This window comes from Lycium barbarum, chromosome 9 (assembly GCF_019175385.1).
Source record: "Lycium barbarum isolate Lr01 chromosome 9, ASM1917538v2, whole genome shotgun sequence".
NCBI classification, from domain to species: domain Eukaryota; kingdom Viridiplantae; phylum Streptophyta; class Magnoliopsida; order Solanales; family Solanaceae; genus Lycium; species Lycium barbarum.
The window spans coordinates 120,818,295-120,824,367 of NC_083345.1; the positions used below are offsets into that span (position 1 = coordinate 120,818,295).

The 6,073-nt window shown below is 32.2% G+C and overlaps 1 non-coding gene across 1 annotated transcript; it reads left to right on the plus strand.

The window, feature by feature from the left end:
* The first annotated feature begins 4,828 nt into the window (after positions 1 to 4,828).
* Positions 4,829 to 4,902, plus strand: TRNAT-AGU (transfer RNA threonine (anticodon AGU)). Its single transcript has one exon. It is a non-coding gene; the product is annotated as a tRNA-Thr (tRNA).
* Positions 4,903 to 6,073: the final 1,171 nt, after the last annotated feature.

Genomic DNA, 6,073 nt, shown 5'->3' on the forward strand with positions numbered 1-6,073 from the left:
GATATCATTGGTATGAATCTTTATTGGTATAGATCTGATACCAATACAAGTTTAAGAAGATTTAAAGTTTTACTTCTATATTCAATTTACAAACAAATGTTTGAAATTACACAGATCAGCAGGAAAAACATGAATTGATGGAGAATATGCAAGAGAGTGACTTGGTTGTTTTTTCTTCCCCGTCAGTGCCGATTATTGGGTAAAGCCTCTAAAGCTTAGGATTATGCCCCAACTTTTGGAGGGCTACTTTGTACAACTATAGTTATATAGTTTCTCTAAAAAAAATGTATTCACACAGTTTAATTGAAAAGAAAAAATAACTTTTAAACTTTAATTTGACCAAAAAGTAGGCCTAAAATCATCTTTCTAATGTATACACACAAAACTTCTGGAAGAGATGTGACAAGGTAATTATTACTTTCTCTTTTTACCTTTCCAATCAAAGATTGTGGAAGACTTTTTACTTCCTTTCTTGATTTATATAAATACCATTTCTTCTCTTTAAAACATGACGTACACACTATAAACTGCACCTTTTATTCACTTTCTTTTGTGCCTCTAAAATATCTTCTTCTTGCAAATATTGTGGGTTCTAGAAACAAATAAGAGAAACGTGTGGCAAATAAAATATTGATCTACTTCTTATGAGATATCAAGCATTGTTGAAGTTTATGAAGCAACAAATATTTATCTGCTAATCAAGTATATTATAATGAAAAACAACTATTAGAAGATATTGATTATAAGACGATTATTATAATATATATAAAAACATTTTTCTTTTGAAGAGAAATTTAAGTTCTCTTATTGATTTTTGGCGTTAGGCTATCAATAGTATTAAGCCCACCTATTTTCAGTATGTCTAGATCATTGTTTTAAAAGGCAGTGTCAGGATTCGCCCCGGATCTCGCCTCGGGGCAGGGCAGTGGCAAAATGCCCTGGGGCTAACGTGCGGGGCTTAGTTCCTATGAGGCTTACGCCCTAAGCGCCCAACCGTACGCCTTAAACACGCCCAACGCCCAGGGCTCGCCTAACAGTTCTTACACAAATTATATTTTAAATTCCTTAATTAAAATCATTCACCCTCATAATTGTTTAACAAAATAATGATACTTAATAGTTTTTCATCTATAGAAATAGAAGATTGGGTGTAATTCATATAACAAGTCGTAGTATTGGATATTTACTATTTGAGAACGTCGTGAGGGTGAATATCACTTATTTTTTTAAAAAAAAGACACATAGCGGAATTGTACATTTTCACTTGTCATTGGTCATAAGTCCTATGTATCAGAATTATCATATAATTTTATTTTTTGTTCATGAAGAAGTTATATTTTAATTGTAATATTGATAAATTTTATTGATTATTTGCTTATAGGGAGATAAAATGAATAGTATGATAGTAATAGTGTTTTAAGAAACTGTGTTTTTTTCCGTGTTTGAAAGTTAAAATGTTAGAATTGTTTTGCATTTCATAATAGCTTTTATTTCATTGTATTTTTTATACTTGTAAAATTATGTTATATATAATTATAAGTTATAAGCGGTGTATAATGGGCTTTGATCATTTTTTTTTGTGAGGATCAAGCGCGCGCGCTCACACACACACACACACATACACACACACACACACACACACACACACACACATATATATATATATATATATATATATATATATATATATATATATATATCATTTATTTACAGCTTTCTTTTATTTTTTTTATGTAATTTTACCTATTTAAAAATATTTATTGTAATTATATTATTTTAAAAAATACTAAAAATTAAATACCCCTTACGCCCCGTGCCTCGAGGCGTATGTAAAACGCTCCGCCTTACACCCCCGCCTTTTAAAACACTGGTCTAGATTTCCATGCTCCCTGACTATCTATAGACGTGTTATGGACTTGAAACTCACAGTTGCAATATTTTCGAAATTCTTTCTTTTCAGTCTGTCAGGTGCTCACCAACCCCATTCTCACAAGACTTCAGAGAATAGATTCCTTTCATTTTATCTGTTTATTAAGCTTCGCCATTCTTCTTTACTTTATATTCATTATTTATGTTAATCTTTTCTTGGTTTCAAAGCCAAAGACTCTAGGCTATTTTAATTCTCATAATTAGATTTATAAGACACTTCTATTTTGGTAAGTTCTATCTATCTACACACACAGGCTATAAGCACTATTATCACATGGTTGAACCATTGGAAGACACCTATGGTTGGCATCATTTTTTATTTAGACAGTTCAATTAAGCCTTGTACTATTTAAATACTTGAAGTAGGACTTGATTATGCCATTTAGACACTTTTCGTTGACTTAGCATATTATGTGTCCTATACAAATTTTGAACGCAGGAGGAGTTTTTTTTTTTTTTTTTTTTTTTTTTTTTTTTTTAATGAAAAATATTTTTTTCTCATTCTTCTTCCTCACTCTTTCTCCCTGCCAGTAACGTAGGCAAAACTCTAAAAATGGAAGCTCGGGTTACATTTTTCTTCTTGAATTCACGACAACAATTTTTTTTCTTGGATTCTTTTTTTTTTTCCATCAACTAATTTAATATTAAAAAGATAAAAAATTGAAGCTAAACAAATATATCGGCCAAAAAACCTTGGGCTTAAATTACTGGCTTCAATGGCAAGTCCTCGTGTGTTTTATTATCCTCATCGTCCAACGACAATTGCATTGAGACTCGTCAATAGGCGAAGAAGTGACACTAACCTATCATCATCAAGTCCACTGATTAGCGGTCGCTTCAACGGGAATAGAGGGGGTTGGTTCATCCTCGTTGGGGCAGAGTTCGCCGACGTCGAACTTGTTTCAGCCAGATTTGGTTTATTTTTGTTAGGGTTTGCCCTGAATTTCTATCTTATTTGAATTTTGCCATGATTATGTGATTATGTTTTACTTCAAAAAGAATTTCTTGGTGGAAAAGGTTTCCTTTGTGGAAAAGAATTCTACCATATTTATTCCTTTTCTTGTAGGAGAAGATTTAGACTTCTATAAATAAAAGATTTGTTCTTCTCATTCACAACACAATGGCATCCACAATGTGGTAATTAAAAGATTTTCATTTAGGGGGAGATTTTTCTCTCAATAGTTTTTATGCTTTCTTTTATATTATTTTTTTATGTAGGTCGATTGACCAAATAATATCAAAGTATTATGCGTCTTTAGTATACCTTTCTTTGTTATCTGATTTATCGCCGTCAAGGTTTGCAATTGCTAGCTTCAGCATGACGCCATGTTATTTCGACCCTAACAAGTGGTATCAGAACCGATGGTTCAACCAATGGTTTTGCAGGTTAAGGATAGGTTCAAGGCATGTTCAAATCAAGCTGCAACCAATATCACGATAATGAAGATTTTGTCCAGAGTACTATATGTGGAGATGGATTTTCAACCATATTTTCACATCCCTACTGCTGCATATTTAAAAATAAAGCAAAATATTTTAAAACCAATTTTTAACAATTATTTTTAATCATGGCAAGCAGCAGCGATGAAGATTATGCGAGGAAGATGAATCAATATTATTTTGCCAGAAAATTCAGGCCAAAGAGAGATTTGTTAGGGTTTGTCCTGAATTTCTATCTTATTTGAATTTTGCCATGATTGTGTTTTACTTCAAAAAAAATTTCTTGGTAGAGAAGGTTTCCTTTGTGGAAAAGAACTCTACCACATTTATTCCTTTTCTTGTAGGAGAAAATTTAGACTTCTATAAATATAGAAGATTTGTTCTTCTCATTCATAACACAATATCATCCACAATGTAGTCATTAAAAGATTTTTGTTCAGGGGGCGATTATTTTCCTCAATAGTTTTTATGTTTTCTTTTCTATTAGTTTTTTTATGTAGGTCAATTGACCAAATAATATCAAAGTATATGCGACTTTAGTATACCTTTCTTTGTTATCTGATTTATCGCCGTCAAGATTTGTAATTGTTAGTTTCCGCATGATGCCATGTTATTTCGATCCCAACAATTTTGTCTCATTGATTGGAGTTTATCGGAGAAGGTGGTGTTGTGCTTCCCCGCCAGTAGTCTGGTAGGGGTGGAGTAAGTAGGGTTGGATTAAAAAAATAGGGTTCTTTTATTTATTTATTTGCTAAAAAATAGTTTTCTTTTTATTTATTTTTAAATTATCATTTTGCAACCAAATGCCACATGTCCTCTTTTAATTGGTCATCATGTCACCACCCGCGAGTGTATTACACACATTTTGTAATTTTAACTGATTGTCAAAAAAAATGTCTAAGTAAAACAAATTCGATGTAGTCTGAGTGCTCAATAGGTACACAATTTAGTTGATGTGTCTAAGTAAAAGATGTTGCCAACCACATGTGTCTTCCGATGAGTTCAACCTTTTCACATTATTGATTAGTAGCCTAGAATGTAAGTCTTTGTAAATTGTACTACCACAATTTAATAGCATATAATATTTCATTTATTTGGCATAACTTGAATTCACGCGAAGTTTAAGGTAAAAATTAGAGATTTTTAAGTGTGATATTTCAAATACATCATAGTATTTATGCAATTATAAAAGGTTATCATTAAGGAAATACAAAGTTATTCCTTATTTTTAGAACGAACTAATGACAAATAAAATGGACCGGAGGGCGCATAATTTTTCTTTTTTCACAAGGAAAAAAGCGAGAAAAAACTATACTGAAGTAGCGACTGTAGTCTCATGGGACTATAATACAAGTTCATGTGTGACCTAACCATTATTTGTATGCTATAATTACTTTGGATCACTAATGTTTTCCGGAAGTGCAAATCAATAGGAATATAGTGGTGGCATAGGCATACAGCTTTCATAGCTCAGTTGGTTAGAGCACCCGTTTAGTAAGCGGGAGGTCTTGAGTTCGACTCTCAATGAAAGCAATTTTGTTTTATTTTTCAGAACAAAAAAGAAAAGAAAGAACATCTTTGAAATGAGATTATGGTAATCCCAAGGACCAACTAGGCCCAAGTTCTTCCTTTTTGGGCCTTACTAGATAAAATTTTGACACAAGTTATATGATCCTTCCACAAGCACACTTCTTTCCAAATTTCTTAACGCAAATGTGCCTTTTTTGAAGAAATTGGTTGGTTTGTCATTTAAATGGGATGATCTTTAATTTTAGTGCCTAGCAATCGAACTTATGCTAGCGGGACATAAGTAAGGGAATTGAATAACTTGGAGGATATTATGATGCCAAAAATATAAATGTGTGCTCCAAAAATATTATTTGTTATGAGGGACAAAAATTAAAGATCAGAACAAAATAGGGACAAAAGTGTCAATGACCCATATGGTAACCCCAACTCCCAAAGACCAACTTGGCCCAAGCTCTCTTCTTTTGGGCCTTACCATATACAAATTTGACACACATCATATGATCCTTCCACAAGCCCACTTCTTTCCAAATTTCTTTACGTTAAGTGTCCCTTTTTTAGGTTATCGTGTTTACTAGCTTTGTCCATTTTGTTAGGATTTGGTGTGACAATGTTAGCATGCTTGACTCGAACATATTTTGGTCATGACATGACTCTTATTGAACCAATTTAAGTCGTTTATAATCTTCCTCAATTTTATATATAGCTTCGTTCAGAAGTTTCCAATAAATTTTAACCGCACTTGCTAATACCCTAGATGAAAATACAATTAGATAGAAAAATAGAGTCAATTTTGGACAAAAAATGTGCCAAAAATGGTACTCTCCATCGACCTACTATTTTTTTCTAGCTAAAGAGGACTGTTTTGAGAAATTTATAGGTAATTAAATAGTTGTTGGAGAAGAGAACTGAGGTGGGCTGAAAAATCGTGAAGAAATGAAGAGAAAAAGTTATAGAAATTACTATTAAAAAATGTTTTGGGCTTCAAATGTCAATATAAATTATTGGCTAATTGTTGGCAATTGCTCTTTAAAATTAAAATAGTATATAAATGTCAATTTCCCCTTATTGAATGACTAGTATCAAGAGCATGTTTAGTTTTCTCCTTAAGAAATGAAGCTCCTTTATAAGGGTAAGATAACAATTATTTAGTCCATTAAAGTGCCCCTATGGGTTG